Below are 17669 nucleotides of genomic sequence, written 5' to 3'. Positions count from 1 at the left end.
GACCTCCATAACCTTGATTGATGACCTAAACTTCTATTTTATGGACGGCATTTAAGTAATTTCATGCTAGTGCTCATATTCCTACCACAGAATCGAATAACCTCCTAGAATCAGCACCCATGCTCTCGGATTCTTTTCTTGGTTACAACGAAAGGGAAAACTTAGTTCATTTCAAAGACCAAGTTCTTCATATTGGCCCAAATGCTATCTCTTCTAGTGGTCACAAACTTTTTTTTTCAATCATCTCATCTCTTTGTGCAGCAATTTTTCCACTGTACTTGATGGATTGTTCCCATTAGCACACAAACAAGCTTGGGTATTTCTTCCAGGTAAACTCTTCAATCCTTAGCATAGCCTACAAAAACGTCCATGGTCTGGCTGCTCTTATCTTTCCATTTTCATCATCCCACATCCTACTTTCCAGTCACCCTAGACAACTGGCTATTTGCCAAGTAGCCCTTCTGCTGTATACGTCCAGGTGTCTGATTACATTCAGTGTACAAAACTCAGGGAGATATGACCCAGAACCAGGAGAAAAATCAACCAATAACCCACTCATGATAAAAAGCCTCAGCAAACTAGGAGTAGAGGGGAACATTTTCAACTTGATAAAGAACATCTACAAAAACCCAAAGCTGACATCATCCCTCCTGGTGAGAAACTAGGAGCTTTCCTGCTAAGCTCAGGGATAAGGTAAGAATGAGCCCTCTCACTCCTTGTTTTCAACATCATACTGGAAGTCCTAGCTAATGCAATAAGGTAAAAACAAACAAACAAACAAACAAACAAATAAATGGTATAGAGTTTGGGAAGGAAGAAATAGAACTGTCTTTGTTTGCAGATGACGTGATTGTCTATGTAGAAAATCCAAAAGAATCAACAAAAACCTCCTGGAACTAATACCTGATTATAGCAAGTTTGCAGGATACAAGTTTAATATAAAAAGCCAATCGCTTTCCTGTATGCCAGCAATGAGCCGGTGGTATTGAAGTAAATACACAATACAATTTACATTAACAACACCCACCTCCAAAGTGAAATACTTACATATAAATCTTAAGAACATAGTAACAAGATCAGTATAAGGAACATTATAAACTTGACTAAGGAAATCAAAGAAGAACTACATTATTGGGGAAATGTTCCATTTTTAAAGATAAGGAGACTCAATATTGTTAACATCTCTACCTAGTCAATGCAATCCTAATCAATATCTCAATTTGTGGATGTGGACAAAATGATTCTAAAGTATATGTGGAGAAGCAAAACACCCAGAATAACCAACACAAAATTGAAGGAAAAGAACAAAATCAGAGGACTGACACTATCCCACTTAAATTTGCAGCAATGAAGACAGGATACTCTTGGCAGAAGAATAAACAAATATATCAGTAAAACAGGATTAGAGAACCCAGATATAGACCCCTGTGAATATAATCAACACATCTTTGACAAGGATAGAAAGGCAATATGATGGAAAAAATCCTTTTTTTTTTTCTAGGTTTATTTTTATTTATTTGAGAGAGAGATAGACAGCAAATAGGGGAGGGGCAGAGAAAGAGAGAGAAAGAGAGAGAGAGAGAGACAGAATCCCAAGCAGTCTCCACACTGTCAGCACAGAGTCTGATGTGGGGCTCAAACTCAAGAACCGTGAGATCATGACCTAAGCCAAAACCAAGAGTTGGACGCTTAACCGACTGAGCCACCCAGGCACCACAAGATAGTCTTTCCAACAACTGGTGCTGAAACACTGGACATCCACATGCAAAAACTGAATCTAAATACATACCTCACACCCATCACAAAAATTAAAAGTAGTTCAGAGACCTACATGTAAAATGTAAAAGTGTAAAACTCCTGGACAATAACATAAGAAGAAATCTAGATGATCTTGGGTGCGGTGATAACTTTTTAGATACAACACCAAAAGCGCAATCCACGAAAAAAAAACGTTTGATAAGCTGGATGTCATTCAAACTAAAGCCTCTGCTCTGCGAAAACCACTGTCAAGAGAATGGGAAATCGAGCCACACACTGAGAGAAAATATTTGCAAAAGTCACATTGGATCAAGAACTATTATTCAGAATATACAGAAACATACAAAAAATTAGAGAACAAGAAGAAAAATAAATAAACAAGTGGCAAGAGATCCAAATAGGCACCTCACCAAACAAGATACTCAGATGGCAGGGGACAAGCTGTTCCACATTCTGTGTCTTCAAGGAACTGCAAATTAAAACCACAGTGAGATACCCCCACATGCTTATTACAGAGGGGAAAATCCAAAACATTGAGAGCACGAAATGCTGGTGAGGATGGAGACCAGTGGGAGCTCTCATGCACTGCTGGTGGGAATGCAAAATGGTGCTGCCACTTTGGAAGACAGTTGGGTGGTGTTTTACAAAGCTAAATGTAGTCTTACCGTATGATCTAGCGATCGGGCTCCTTGGGATTTACCCAAAGGAGTTGACAACTTATATCCGCACAGAAACCTGCACGCAAACGTGTATAGCAGTTTTATTTATAATTGTCCAAACTTGGAGGCAACCAAGATGTCCTTCAGTAGGTGAATGGGTAAATAAACTGTGGTCCATCAGACGATAGAATATTATTCGACACTAAAAAGAAATGAAATATACAACCCTGAAAAGACCTGGAAGAACCTTAAACATATATCACTAAGTGAAAGAAGCCAATCTGAAAAGGCTATATATTCCAATTATATGACATTCTGGAAAAGGCAACAATATGGAGGCAGTTACAGGATCAGTGGTTGCCAGGAGTTAAGGGCGAAGGAGGAATGGATGGGTGAAGCAAAGAAAATTTTAGGGCAGTGAAACTATTTTGTATGATGCTATAATGATAGTTGTATGTCATTACACATTTGTCAAAACCCATAGAATGTGAACACACTGAGTGATCTCTAGACTGTGGACTTTGGATGACAGTGACATATCAGTGTAGGTTCATTGGGTGTAACAAAATTTCCACCCTGGCCTAGGAGGAGTGGAGGAGACTATGCATTTGTTGAGGCAGGGGGTGTAGGAGCACATTCCATTAAATTTTGCTGTGAACCTAGAACTACTTAAAAAAAACAAAAGACTATGGGGCGCCTGGGTAGCTCAGTAGGTTAAGCGTCTGACTTCGGCTCAGGTTATGATGTCACGGTTCGTGGGCTCGAGCTCTGCAAGGGCTCTGTGCTGACAGCTCAGAGCCTATAGCCTGCTTTGGGTTCTGTCTCCCCTATCCCACTCATGCTCTGTCTGTCTGTCTCTCTCAGAAAAATAAAACTGAAAAAAAAGATTTTTTAAGGCTATTAAAAAAAAAATCAACCAAGAGAACCAGGCCCAGCAATAATAGTTAATAAAGTTAATAGAAAATAATCCTGGGGCGCCTGGGTGGCTCAGTCGGTTAAGTGTCCGACTTCGGCTCAGGTCACGATCTCGCGGTCCGTGAGTTCGAGCCCCACGTCGGGCTCTGGGCTGATGGCTCGGAGCCTGGAGCCTGCTTCCGATTCTGTGTCTCCCTCTCTCTCTGCCCCTCCCCGTTCATGCTCTGTCTCTCTCTGTCTCAAAAATAAATAAAAAACATTAAAAAAAAAAAAAAAGAAAGAAAATAATCCTAAGGGGTGCCTGGGTGGCTTGGTTGGTTAAGAAATCCAACTCTTGATTTTGGCACAGGTCATGATCTCACGGTTCGTGGGTTTGAGCCTGAGTCGGGCTCTGCACTGACAGCATAGAGCCTGCTTGGGATTCTCTTATGCCTCTCTGTCTTTGCCTCTCCCTCGCTCATGCTATGTCTGTCTCCCTCTCTTTCTCTCTCTCTCTCTCAAAATAAATAAATAAACATTAAAAAATGGGAGAAAGAAAATAATTTTAAAATAGTTTCTATAACTGTTATCATGTGTTAAATAATGTAAAAGAGAATACAATTGTCAAATTTGATAACTGATTTTTATTTTTTTATTTTTATTTTTTTTTAATTTTTTTTTCAACGTTTTTTATTTATTTTTGGGACAGAGAGAGACAGAGCATGAACGGGGGAGGGGCAGAGAGAGAGGGAGACACAGAATCGGAAACAGGCTCCAGGCTCCGAGCCATCGGCCCAGAGCCTGACGCGGGGCTCGAACTCACGGACCGCGAGATCGTGACCTGGCTGAAGTCGGACGCTTAACCGACTGCGCCACCCAGGCGCCCCGATAACTGATTTTTAAATACAAAGCAAACAACACAATGTAAACTTAAACACAAGGACTATTATGAAGGATAAAGAGGGAAAGAGGAGCATTTCTTAATGTAAGAGAGGCCAATTCACCAAGAAGCCATAATTGCTTTAAATGTGTATAAATGTAATAACAGAGGGGCGCCTGGGTGGCGCAGTCGGTTAAGCGTCCGACTTCAGCCAGGTCACGATCTCGCGGTCCGTGAGTTCGAGCCCCGCGTCAGGCTCTGGGCCGATGGCTCGGAGCCTGGAGCCTGTTTCCGATTCTGTGTCTCCCTCTCTCTCTGCCCCTCCCCTGTTCATGCTCTGTCTCTCTCTGTCCCAAAAATAAATAAAAAACGTTGAAAAAAAATTAAAAAAAAAATGTAATAACAGAGCTTCAAATATATGAAACAAAAGCCAGTGGCATTGAAAGGAGAAATAGAGAAATCCACACTTACAGTGGCAATTGAATCTGGAAATATGACCTAAACTGTAAGCAGGCAAAAATAATTTAATTTTGATTTATTTTGAGTGGTTATTCCGTTCACATGGCTGAAAATCAGAGGTGAAAAGCACATAGTGTATATGGTATATACAGCATAAAGATATGGTGAAAAATCTCGCCACTGGCTCCTTAGCCAGTTTTCCTTGGAGGTAACACTGTTACCAATTCTTCTGTATTGCCTAAAGATATTTTATCCGTATATAAAAGGTTTATGTACCCACTTTTCCCCTTTTCTATACAAATAGTAGCACACGGTATCCATTTCAGAATTTTGGGGGGTACCATTTAATAATATTTTTGATTCTATTATTGGTACATAAAACCCTAGATTAGGTAAGCTTTAGGGCATGGCACTTTGTCCGTAGTTCTGTGGATTCTTTTTTCTATTCAATTGTGCGTGCCATGGCTTGAAATTCTTCAGAAAGTTTCAAGCCCCATTGAGATCGCATGAGAATTTTTTTTTTTAATTATTGGGATGTAATTCACATACCATAAAATTTACCCTTTCTTTTTGTTTTTATTTTTTCAATTTTTAATTTTTATTTATTTATTTATTCACTTTTTTTTTTTTTTTTTGAGAGAGCGCGCAAACGTGTGCAAGTGAGGGAGGAGCAGAAGAAAGAGAGACAGAATCCCAAACAGGCTCCAAGCCCAGTGCAGAGCCTGATGTGGGGCTCGAACTCATGACTGTGAGACCATGACCTGAGCCGAAATCAAGAGGCAGTCGCTTAACCAACTGAGGCACCCAGGTGCCCCACACACTTTCAAAATATGCACTTTAAGTGGTTTTTAATGTATTTTTTAAAGTTGTGCGAACATCACCACTTCCTAATTCCAAAGCATTTCCATTACCTGTATCCATTAGGAGTCACCCCGTTTCCCCTAACACACCTGCTGACTCTATAGATATGTGCAGTGGACATTTTATAGAAATGAACTCATACAATACGTGGTCTTTTGTGTCTGGGTTCTTTCACGTAGTGTACTGTTTTCCAGTTTCATCCATGTTATACTTCACTCCTTTTTGCGGTTGAATAATACACCACTTTTCATTTGCATTAGAATTTTATTTTATTTTTAAAAATTTTTTTTAACGTTTATTTTTGAGACAGAGAGAGACAGAGCATGAACGGGGGAGGGGCAGAGAGAGAGGGAGACACAGAATCGGAAGCAGGCTCCAGGCTCCGAGCCATCAGCCCAGAGCCCGACGCGGGGCTCGAACTCACGGACCGCGAGATCGTGACCTGAGCCGAAGTCGGACACTTAACCGACTGAGCCACCCAGGCACCCCTGCATTAGAATTTTAAACATCCTTGCTAACAATGTGTAATTGAATCGGTACAGGATGAGGTGGTGTGGTCTCGTACACATTAAAACATAAGTCCTTTTTAGGTTGTAAATTCGAAAAGGTCTGTTTTTAACACATTTTACAAGAATCTTCAGATATGAATGAAGCGCATTTCGGAGAATCAGGAAGCTGTGCCTGTTGCCACAGACTTTTGGCAAAGATGGTAGTTTATGTGTAGGTTTCTGAAGCTTTTCTCAGAATTGGAAATGACCAAAAGACATTAAAGGAACAAAAACAAAATGCCCCCGGCTAATTTGTGTGGAAACCAGGGAATGATGCCAACCACACTGCATGAAATTCAAGGTATGTCTGTTAAGTCCAGTGCAGTGGGACCAGATGGAAGTCACAGAGGAGGAAGGAAATTCTTCAGGTTCTATCAGCATCCCCTTAAGTCACTGATCGAGGCTGACGTAGGGTGGGAGACAAGGCTAAATTAAGAATATGACACATGGCTTACAGCAGTGAAAAGCAGGTTGGGGATTTTCTCTGATCCATTGTCTCAGTGACGTCGGGTTTCACATAGAGACAGATAAGGACTTTCCCAAGCAGGAGTGCCATGAATGCCTACTTTCTCGTCAAGAGGATGGGACACTGTTCCAAATGAGTGGATGTACCAAGAGTAGCTACCAAGCCAAACAGTAAACTGACGTGGAAAATGGCCTTCCTATGACAGGGAATGAAATATGGAAGTCAACCAACAAAGACAAATGACCCCACCCCAGTGTGACCCGGGGCAGACTTTGGCCTCAGTTCTTTCTGGCCTTCTATAGACTTCTTTTGGAATGGTTATGAGAACATACATCATCAGCCCTCCAGCTGATGTTTAAGGGGAGGTTTAAAGGGCGCCCAGGAACAGTGAGGAGACTCAAGGAGAGTCCATGTACATTATTTGGGGGCAAATATTGGATTTGTCCATGTACATTTCCATGTACATTTCCATTGGATTTGTCCATGTACATTTGTCCATGTACATTTCCACATGTACATTATTTGGGGGTAAATATTGGATCTGGTATTTACCTCCATGTTTGTAAGTATGTCAGTATACAATCTCTTTATTTCTTCATTTTAGAGCTTATATTGACCTCCTATTTTGGTAGATGTTGTTTAGCACACACGTCCTCCAAACACCAATTCTGATGCTTTTCCAGTCCTCCTGGTTATACCACAGGTTTTAGTTAAATCACTATGAAGTATTAATATCACTGGACTAAATAAACACTGCCCTCTGCTTTGCCAAGCAGCATACTGATTGCTTCTTACACGACTTTTGTTTTTCCTGTAGTTAGTAATTGCCCGATTTATTTCACTTGCCCATTTCCTTGTACCTTGTACTTTTGCTAATATTTCTCCTTCCTTTCAATATAATGTTCCACAGAGTCAAATTCACCTGTAACCTATCCATTTCATTGATTTTCCCCGAGACATTCCATTGATCTTCATGGGTTGTCCTCTAGTGGAGATGTCTTTTTGCATATCAGGTGTCCATCCATATGGACAAGCAAGACATCCCAAATCCCAAAGCTCCCCGTGCGCCTGCACAACACCAGACGCCTCTGCTTCTGGCATCTTTTCAGGGTTTGACCTCGTTCTCGTCAGTACCTCTCGTGGCAGACACTGAAGTGGCACGTTTCACTGCTCTGACAGGTGCTAACTGTCCTGCCCTATCTTTTCTGTTCTTCATATTTTTGTGGTCTACAGACATTTCCAGGATTCATTATGGTTGGAATCTGTGAATCTGTGTTTCTGTTCTCATTTTTCTTGTTCAGTGCAGATTTCTAAGAGGAAAGGTGTGCAGAAGGATCTTTACATTGCCATTTTACACAGAGGTCAACCACTCTGTCTTCTTCAAACACCTTCTTTCCTTGCTCCTGTGACTCTAGTGTGTGGGTTCTTCTCTTCCCTCTTTCTGTCCTACAACACGTCTGAATTTGGGAGTCCCTCAGGCTGTGGTGTGTGGCTACCTACTCATCTCTCTCTATCTCTCTACCCACGATTCTCTAATCCATCCATGTGATGTTAAATACCTTCTGTGTCCTGAGGACTCCCCAACTTTTAATTTCATCCAAGATTTCCCTGTAAAGACCTGATCTTGTCTATTTTTCAAATGCATCACAAACTTACCATGTCTCAAACTGAACTCCTGATTCTCAGCGCTAAAGCTGTTTTTCTGCAGGACTTTCACATCTCAATTACAGTGGTGCCATCCACCCGGTTGCTTGAGCCTAAAGCCTGGCAATTTCTTCCTCTTGTTTGTGTGTTTTTATTTTAGAGAGAAAGCATGTGTGTGAGTGGGGGAGAGGGGCAGAGGGTGAGGGGGAGAGAGAGAGACAGAGAGAGACAGAGAATCTTAAGGAGGCTCCATGCTTAGTGCATAGCCCAACTTGAGGCTTAATCCCATGACCCTGGGATCATGACCTGAGCCAAAATCAAGAGTTGGACGCTCAACCGAGTGAACCACCCTGGCACCCCTCTTCCTTTTGTTTAACAAACCTCTCTGCACCCCCATTTAACCCCAGTTCACTTAATCCAAAATTCCAATTCCAAAATATATCTTGAATCCTTTTGCCATACTCTAAACTACTATAATTTTTTATTTGGATCACTGACTTTGCAGCCTAACAGACTTCTGCTTCGACTACTTGGCTTTCCACCCCATGCTTCCCAGCAGCAGCCACAATGGATTTAAAGTATCAGTCAGATCATGCACTCCTTTCCTTGGAGATCCTAGTGAATTCTCGTAGCATCTCCAAGAACACCCAAGCTTGTACCAGCCTGGGTGTGGCCTGGTTTTGCCTGCCTCTTTCACTGCAACTCCTGCAGAGTGATCAGGGCAGAGAAAAGCAAGAGGGTTTCTGGCCTCGGGGCATTTGCATGTGCTGTTCTTTTTACCTGGTTCACACCTACACTCTCTCTTCATATGGATTGCTCATTTTCATCCATGAAATCTCATCTCAAATATCACTTCCCAAGAGGTTTAGAGGGTCACCCAATCTAAGGCAGTTTCCCCGGGTATGGTCTCTCATAGGACTCCCTTCTTTTTCTTTAATACCTGGCCCTAATTCATATTTGTTTTCTTACTTGCTTAAAGTCTGTCTTTCACACCAGAGAATGAGACTAGAAGCTAGTTCTAGGATTTTTTTTTTTTCCTTTCAACATTATCCTTCCGGTGCCTGCCCTGTGGAGATCCTCAATATATTTTTCAATTAAAGGAATGATTTTAAAAATAAGCAAGCAGCAATAAAACAAAACAAAAACAGGACCTATCAAAACATTCTGCTGCAAACAGAGGATTGCCATCGATTCAGATACAGAGGATGAGTGTATTTCAGGAAAGACGATGACATTTTAGGGAGCATTTGCTCTCTCTCGGGGCCCTTAAAGAAATTGTGAAGTCTCTGAAGAAGAGAAGAAAGATGTTACAGAGAGACAGCAAGATGAGGAGAAAGGGAAACGTAGACTCAAATGCAGGGGGACAGTAAGACCAGGACAGAAATTCCGACGGCATCGGAAGCCATGAGGAACAGAGTCAACGCTGCCAAGAATAAAGTCAGTTCAGTGAAAGGCAGGTAAAGGATGCTCTGAGAACACAGAGGGAAAGGGAACTGGAAGGAGCACACCGGACATGTGATAGATAGACAAGAAAGAGTGCGGTGTGGACAGATGGCGGACAGTCCTGAGAGGGAGAGAGGAAATGGAGCCAATGGATCCAAATACGCCCGTGCACGAATTAACGGCAAGACTAGCAACCTGGACGTATGTTGGTGACTTTCTGTGTCCTCTGTGTCTTGTACACAGTAGGTACTCAATCCACATAGCCAATTTTAACATAAAAAAATTTTTATGTTCTTAATAAAAATCAACAACTAAGACGGAGGGTTGCAGTTTTATTGTTGACATATACAAACTTCAATAAAATTACTGTAATAAAATGTGTACTGAACAACAAAATACATAATACGAAATCTATTTATAATGTGTGAAGAAAAGAATCAAAACAACAGAGGAAGGAAACACTAGCATCATTCCTTTGAATTTTTACCTGACCAAAGAGATCTATGATTATATCTATGATTATAGATAAATTTAATATAAATCAATAAGATTTCTTTAAATACATAAAACATTTTGTTCTTTTTAATGTCCATGGAACACTAAATAACAAGTTTTAAATTAAAAATAACTTATGCACATAATATAATTTTATCTTAAAAATATGTATAGATATATACAAATATATTTATTTTTAAATTTATTTCCTTATTTTGAGAGAGAATGTGAGTGGGGGAGGGGCAGAGAGAGAGAGAGATTCCCAAGCAGGCTGTGTGCTGACAGCACAGAGCTCTACATGGGGCTCGATCTCACAAACCATGAGATAACGACCTGAGCTGAAATCAAGAGTGTATGGACTGAGCCGCCAGGTACCCCACAAATGTATTTATGTGGGTAAAAATAATGCAAGATGGAGACTGGAGTAGTAAGAGTGTTTTCTCTGAGTGGTGGGATTTCTTTTTCTTTTTTTTTTTTTTTTTAATGTTTATTTGTTTTTGAGAGAGAGACAGAGTGTGAGCAGGGGAGGGGCAGAGAGAGAGGGAGACACAGAATCTGAAGCAGGCTCCAGGCTCCCAGCAGTCAGCACGGAACCCGACACGGGGCTCGAACCCACGAACTGTGAGATCATGACCTGAGCCGAAGTCCGATGCTCAACCGACTGAGCCACCCAGGCACCCCTAGTGGTGGGATTTCTAATTATTACTATTTTCCTTTCATTTATATGAATTTTCTGTCATTTCTACAATGGACTTGTATTGCTTGTATAATTGAAAAAGTGAAGGGGAAGCCGGTCAATTCACACTCAAGTGAAATGTTATTAGTAAAGACACAGCCCATCATAAGGGAGGGGTGACCAGTAGGAGGGACGAGACGTGCATACAGACAACAAAACCTTCAGTGTGTTTGGGGAAAGCTTTATTAAACCATAAGAACTGAGAGAAGTCCAAGAATACGTTCTCTATGGAAAAGGAAACCAAGGGAGGACAAAACTAGATCACAGGCTGTCTTCACAGGCAGAAGGCTTTCCCAAGCATCACGTACCACGAGGTAAAGAGGAGAAAGAGAAACAATCCCAAAGGAATATGGATATTAAAATCAATGCTAACCCTAGAAGGATTATAGTGCTGTGCTGTTGATTTTGGAAAGTGGAGAAAACTCCAGGCCGCTTGAAGTCATAAGAGACACTGTGCTGTAGTGAAAAGAGCCCTGGGTAATCAGGCACATTTGAATTTCAGTGCAAGGTCTGCAACTCAACCAGCCTGTAACCTGATTACTGAACTGTCTCTGACCCTCAGTTTGCACCTCTATAAAATGGGGATAACGATGCGTGCTTTGGATGATTGCTATATTGAATTATCCAAAGAAAGTTTTTGAGGGGTGCCTGGGTGACTCGGTTGGTTAAGCGGCCGACTTCGGCTCAGGTCATGATCTCACAGCTCACGAGTTTGAGCCCCGAGTTGGGCTCTGTACTGGCAGTTCAGAGCCTGGAGCCTGCTTCCATTCTCTCTCTCTGCCCCCACCCTGCTCGCACTCTGTCTCTCAATCTCTCTCTCTCTCTCTCTCTCTCAAAAATAAATAAATAAATAAAATAAACATTAAAATATTAAAAAAAGGAAGTATGTGAACACATATGGATAAACATATATACAGAAAGGGGTGTGGATCTTGAAGAATTAATTCGGTATCTATGTGTGGAGCACTTACTACATAAGAGCCACAGGGGCATAGAGACCTCGTGTCTGCCCTCATGAAGCTCACGAACGTCATGTCCACGAATGCAGCCTAAGATAGTGAGTGGAGGAGGAGTTCCCCTGAGGACAGCATGCTGGGCGTCTCAGGGAGCAGATGTTGGTGTTTGAACTGGACCTTACCGGAAAGCCAGAATCTGGACGTACTAATCCACGGGCAGGAGGGGGAGTGATTAAACACCCCCTGCGTTATGAAGAAGGATGGAGAAAGGCAGGAGGAGAAAAATAACAAGTTGTCAACAGAGCGTTGTTCGATTTGATTAGATCCGCAATGATCTAATCATTTTCTTTCCTACAGATCTTCAAAGATCATCGTTTGGATGACCATGCAGGCGCAGAGAACTGAGACAGTGATGTTAGGAAGCTGGTGAAAACGCTCCCTGTTTATTTCTGCCTGCTTGTCTGTGACCAGTGTTTCACAAAAGGAGTGAGAAATTAGTAACCACATGCTGGGTAAGATGTTCACGAGAAGGTCAGGAAGCTTGTTTGTCAACCTTAATTGACAACTGATGTTTAAAAGGCGAAGCATCATTCTCGTAATTTAATGGGAGAAATTGCTATTTAATGCCAGAGGGGGAAGAGCTACCATATGCAAAAGCCTGTGGAAATGAGACATACGGACAAAATAATCCCCTTTTTGTTTTAGGAAAACGTAAAGTGGTGCCCCAGGGATTGTTGGCAAATATTATCATCTTTGAAAGCTACTACTTAACACAAATTCCGGGAAACCGGAGGCTTCTGGGTAATGTGAATCACAAGGAAAGAATGCCCCGTTTTGTGGCTGAAACTTTTTAATGGAATACTGGTTGATCTTAGCGAAGAAGGCCAGGGGTCAGGGTCAGTTTGGGAGAATTTTCTGCCTGTTTCTGTAGAGGCCCCTACATAAAACACTTCTTTCTCGGCCTGATTGAAATGTTTCATGTGATCACCTACCCGTGGGAGCCACTCACATCTCCAGAGATATGCTTCCTCCTTTTTCCCTATGTTGCCTAACTTGAGATAGAGCTTAATAGGGCTCTACTCATTCTTTAAATGAAAATTTCTTAAGCACTGGTTGCCTCCATGCCTCCTGTCTTTGATGATCTTGATTTAGAGATGGTGTATCTGAGACAGGATCCCCTTAGCCAAACAGAATCCCTCTACATTTTAAACTGGAGGGCATTTACTACAGGGAATTGGTTACCTGATGAGGGGGAAACCGAGATGCCAAAGTGGGTGGTAAGGCCACCCAGGAGTTATGGTAAGAGCAGGCAACTGCTTCGGCCCCAGGGCTGCAGAGGGCCGGGGGGAGTTGGTGGTGGGGGGGTTGTTGTGGGGTGTCCAGGAGCATCACAGAAAGCTGAGAGGAGGGGAGAGATATCCTGACTCCTTTGGGTTTCTAGCTTTCTAATCTTTCACTGGTGTCTTCACAGGCCAAACCCATCCAGAACTGAAGGAAAGGGAGGAAGAAGTTCCTTGTAATACAGAGTACAGCACTAGGACAGAGATGGGTAAGCCAGGACTGTACTGTGATGTAGTCTGTCCGTGCTAAGTCCTACGAGAGCAGGTTGCACGGTCCTCTGTGCGCTGAGATGCCTTCAGAAGAAGCTATTATTTGAGCTGCTTCATAATGAATAGTTCTATGGTAGGAAAAGGCAGGGTGGGGGTAGGGGAGGAAGGGTGCTTTGAAAGAGAGGGGAAAAGACTTGGAGGGCTCAAAGCTTATGTTGGAGTTGAGGAATCACAAACAGCTCTTTGGGGATAGAGCATCAGTGGATGGCGGGTGTGCAGGGGATGAAGCTGGAAAGAGTTGGGGACCTCCTAGCACTTAGGACGAGGAGCTGGCCTCGGCTAGGACGCTAGGATGGGGACAGTGTCATTGAAAGTTCCCTCAGAGGTCTGCACCAGCGTGAAAATGTGGTATAATGGGGAGACTGAAGACAGGGAGGTCAATTAGAAGGAGGAGAGAGTGGGGAGAAGGGCAGGACTCCCCAGGGAGGAGCACGCAGTGAGGAGGGGAACCTAGTGACCTCAAGAATGTTGAATGGATAGGATTTGGAGAATTTTTTAATGTTTATTTTTGAGAGAGAGAGAGAGAGAGAGAGAGAGCGAGCAGGGGAGGGGCAGAGAGAGAGGGAGACACAGGATCCAAAGCAGGCTCCATCCAGGCTCCGAGCTGTCAGCACAGAGCCCGAACTGTGGCTTGAACTCACGAACTGTGACATCATGGCCCAAGCCCAAGTCAGACGGTGCTTAACTGACTGAGCACAGCCAGGCGCCCCTAGGATTTGGCGATTTTAATGTACATCATGAGGGGAGATGCAGAAATCCCCATTGGATGGCCATGGTGCCATTTACCCAACAGGAGGAGGGAGCTTTTTATTGACCTCTCTGATATTTTCCATGTAGAGTTTTATTTTTGGCTGCTAGTGGAGTTTGAAATGGAGAAAGCTAAAGCTGTCTATCTGGTTGATGTGCCATTACTGATAGGAAGAGAGTAGATAGGACACACCTACCGCTCTCCCCATTAGCTGCCTCATTTCCTGTGGGAGAGACACGTATGCCAGCACGGAATAGCAAGACAAAGTGATAGTCACGGAAGAGGTCAGTGCCAGCTGCTAAGGAGCTGAAGGGGGAGCCAGCTTCCAGCTCTGCCTGGGTGCAAGTGGAGGTGGGGTATTCATGAGGGCTTCCAAGAGGAAGCGACTCTTGACCTGACTCTTGAAGGGTGCGTGGGAGTTCTGTAGGTGGAAGGGTGAGAAGATAAAGTGTGTAGAGACATGACCTGTGAGAGAACACGGTCCCATCTTGTTGAACATAAGTGTGAGAAGGACAGAATGATGTGAAATGATGCCAAGACGGAGACGAGAGGTAGAGCGGTGACAATGTTTACCCTAAAATTGACGGGGAGACCTTGGTAAATCTTGAGGAGATCCTTTTTAGATACCACTCTCTTGCTCGCTCAACAAATATCATCTGAGTTCCGTGATGGACCACTCTGGTGGCAGAGTGAAGGATGAATACATAAGAGATATTTCACAGGGAACCAGCTGTTTTCCAAAACGTGCTGCTTCTGGCTCCAGACACAACTAGACCACATTTCTGTCTCTCTTGCCATTAGGTGTGGCTGCGTGTCCTTATTCCAGTCTAAGCAATGTGTGCAGAAGCGAATCGTGCTTCGTTTTGGTGAGATGGGGCCTTTGGGACCTACCCTGTGCTGGGCCTTATGCTTTTCCTCTTCCTGGCCGACTGGGTTGAGACCTTGGAAACCAAGTCAGGAAGATGCTGGAGCTGCCATCAACACAGGCCTCCCTACTGTCTGGAAACATACCCTGGACCATATGTGAGCCAGAAATAAACATTTCTTTTTTTTTTTTTTTTTTTAATTTTTTTTTTTTCAACGTTTTAAATTTATTTTTGGGACAGAGAGAGACAGAGCATGAACGGGGGAGGGGCAGAGAGAGAGGGAGACGCAGAATCGGAAACGGGCTCCAGGCTCTGAGCCGTCAGCTCAGAGCCCGACACGGGGCTCGAACTCACGGACCGCGAGATCGTGACCCGGCTGAAGTCGGACGCTCAACCGACTGCGCCACCCAGGCGCCCCAGAAATAAACATTTCTTAATGTGAGCCCTTGTGTATATGAATCTATCAGCACAGCTCAGCTACCCTAATCATAATCTTAGTGACATAAGAGGTTGGTGTAAGTAAATGAAAGTTTCAGCTGGGGCCATAGAAGTGAGGATCGAGAAGCAGGAGGAGAGGGAGTAAATGGCTGTTTAGAAGACAGAAAAAACAGGTGCTGGAAAGTGGTTGGCTTCGTGGGTGAGAGCGGTCCAGCATGACTCCTGATTCCTGCCTTGGGTGACTGGTCACATGATGGTAACATTCCATGACGGAACCAGAAGAGGAGCAGGATGTTTGGTGTTAGGGGTATGGATCTGACTTAGTGAAGGTCTGGGATTCAGACATTTGGGAGACGGTAAACTTATTATGAAGGTATGAAATGATTCATTTAAGCATAGAGGTAGAGTGTAGAGAACAGAATAGATAATGGACTTCGATGAAGCATCTATCTATCTATCTATTTACTGTTGGTCTTCAAATATTTCGATCATGAAATTTCAAACGTATAAAACTGAGAGAATGTTGTCATGACCTCTGTACAACCATCATCATGCTTCAGCGATTTCATGTTCATTAGCTTTCTATTGCATAGAACAAATCGCCCCAAAACTTAGCAACTGAACACAGTAAACATTTATTATTGCATACCATTTTGGTGGGTCATAAATCCAGGAGCGCCTTAGCTGTGTGGATCTGGAACTGTGCTCATCAGGAGGCTTGACTGGGGCTTGGAGATCTGCCTCCAAGGGGATTCACCCACATGCTTGGCAAATTAGTGCCAGCCATTGGCAGGACGTCTTATTCAAGGGTCTTTATGATGTGCCTGCTGGCTTCTCCCAAAGTGAGTCACCTTTAGAGACAGCAAGGCAGAAGATGTATGTGACCTGTCCTTGGCAGTCAGACGCCTTCACTTCCACAGTGTCTTGTGGCTACACAGGTCAACCCTGTTCACTGTGGGAGAAGATCACACAAGAGCATGAATACTAAGAGGTGGAGGTCATTGGGGTCATCTTGGAAGCTGGTGGCCCTATCACTCCCAGCCAGTCTTATTTCCTCTATACCCTCAACTCACGGCCCCTTGCCTACATTGTTTTGAAAGAAATCCTCAATATCGTACCATTTTATTATTAAGCATTTCAATAGGTATCTGAAAAGTTAACAGTATTTTTTTTTGATAGAATACAGTATCTGGTCAGTATTAAAATTTCCCCATTTTGTATATTTCTCCATAAATGTACATACCTATACATATATTTATTTGTTATATTATTTGTTTATTTGAGTCATGTTCCTACTAAGGTGTTTATATTGCAATTAGTTAATATAACCATTAGGTCTCCACCTGTGGGTTCATCCTTTTTTTTTTTTTTTAAAGGTTTTACATTTATTTGTTGAGGTAGTTTGTTTTGTTCCACAGTCTATTTTTTGATGATTGCAGTATTACCTAACGGGTCTCATCCTCTCTGTATTTCTCACAGAGACATCAATATTTAAAGTGTCATCAGAGAAAGAGAGCTTACAAATAGATACTTTTGCTAGTGTTAAGATCGGTACTTGGCCCAAACCAGTACACTACAACAGAATGAAATTCTGGTATATAAGAATACATTTGAATTCTTATTTTTAACTATAATAATTATTACTCTTTTGTTGTTTAAAAACCAAGCAGTCAGGGGGCGCCTGGGTGGCGCAGTCGGTTGAGCGTCTGACTTCAGCTGGGTCACGATCTCGCGGTCCGTGAGTTCGAGCCCCGCGTCGGGCTCTGGGCTGACGGCTCGGAGCCTGGAGCCTGTTTCCGATTCTGTGTCTCCCTCTCTCTCTGCCCCTCCCCCGTTCATGCTCTGTCTCTCTATGTCCCAAAAATAAATAAAAAACGTTGAAAAAAAAAATTAAAAAAAAAACAAAAACAAAAAACAAAAAAAACCCCAAGCAGTCAGATTGGAGCACTTCGAGTGGAGTAGAAGCCATCAGCCCTCGGTGCCGTCTCTTCCCGGACTCTGGCCAAGTGTGTGCACATTTGCAATACTGAATTGTTGTTTGCTTTCAGTTGAGGCCAGTAGAGGAACCAGATATTCTGGGGAGCCCTACTGTTCTCTGATACTTTTTTCTTTACTTTCTTTCTGTTCTGTCTTGTGTGTGCACCAAGATAACTGATGGCAGCAGTGTCCAGATTTTGGAAAGCTTTACTTGTGAAACTTGGAGGCGGT

General features: G+C 42.8%; 1 long non-coding RNA gene across 5 annotated transcripts in view; it reads left to right on the top strand.

Moving 5' to 3' along the window:
* Nucleotides 1-15920, top strand: part of LOC131492613 (uncharacterized) — a 28408-nt gene extending 12488 nt beyond the window's left edge. Inside the window, exons 2-5 of one of the 5 annotated variants that reach the window (XR_009252178.1) lie at nt 12157-12600; nt 13271-13348; nt 14959-15180; nt 15435-15920. This is a non-coding gene — a long non-coding RNA (uncharacterized LOC131492613). Of the gene's footprint in view, nt 1-12156; nt 15181-15434 lie in introns of all 5 variants that reach the window. The other 4 variants (XR_009252176.1, XR_009252177.1, XR_009252175.1 and 1 more) reach the window with 4 other exon arrangements.
* Nucleotides 15921-17669: the final 1749 nt, after the last annotated feature.

The sequence above is a fragment of the Neofelis nebulosa genome, chromosome 13 (genome assembly GCF_028018385.1).
Source record: "Neofelis nebulosa isolate mNeoNeb1 chromosome 13, mNeoNeb1.pri, whole genome shotgun sequence".
In the NCBI taxonomy this organism is placed as follows: domain Eukaryota; kingdom Metazoa; phylum Chordata; class Mammalia; order Carnivora; family Felidae; genus Neofelis; species Neofelis nebulosa.
Note: the sequence above shows the minus strand (reverse complement) of the source record. Positions and strands in the feature narration are given on the sequence as shown.